The sequence below is a fragment of the Etheostoma spectabile genome, chromosome 18 (genome assembly GCF_008692095.1).
Source record: "Etheostoma spectabile isolate EspeVRDwgs_2016 chromosome 18, UIUC_Espe_1.0, whole genome shotgun sequence".
NCBI classification, from domain to species: Eukaryota; Metazoa; Chordata; class Actinopteri; order Perciformes; family Percidae; genus Etheostoma; species Etheostoma spectabile.
In genome coordinates, this window is record NC_045750.1 from 20,927,520 (window position 1) to 20,927,835 (window position 316).

The following is a 316-nucleotide window of genomic DNA, read 5'->3' on the forward strand; positions in this document are numbered from 1 at the left end:
TTTATAAATTCATTCAAATGAATTAATGTATGATTCACATGAATAAATGCACATTTAAAGAGATGTACTTCCCCAACAAGAGGGTCTTATTTTTTGATATTTTCTTTCCAGCATGACTTGATGTAGAAATGGGTAGAAATAGTTATAGCAGAAACTTTCACTTTGTAATACTCCGAATTATATATCTCGTCACAAAATCTGGAAACAAAATCTATGCCATTGAGTTGCCAGGCCAGCTGTGACTGGTCCAGATGTTTGTGCCAACACCGGGGGGGCAGATACTGCAACGTTGGGCCACTGTTGTGCTTCTCTAACC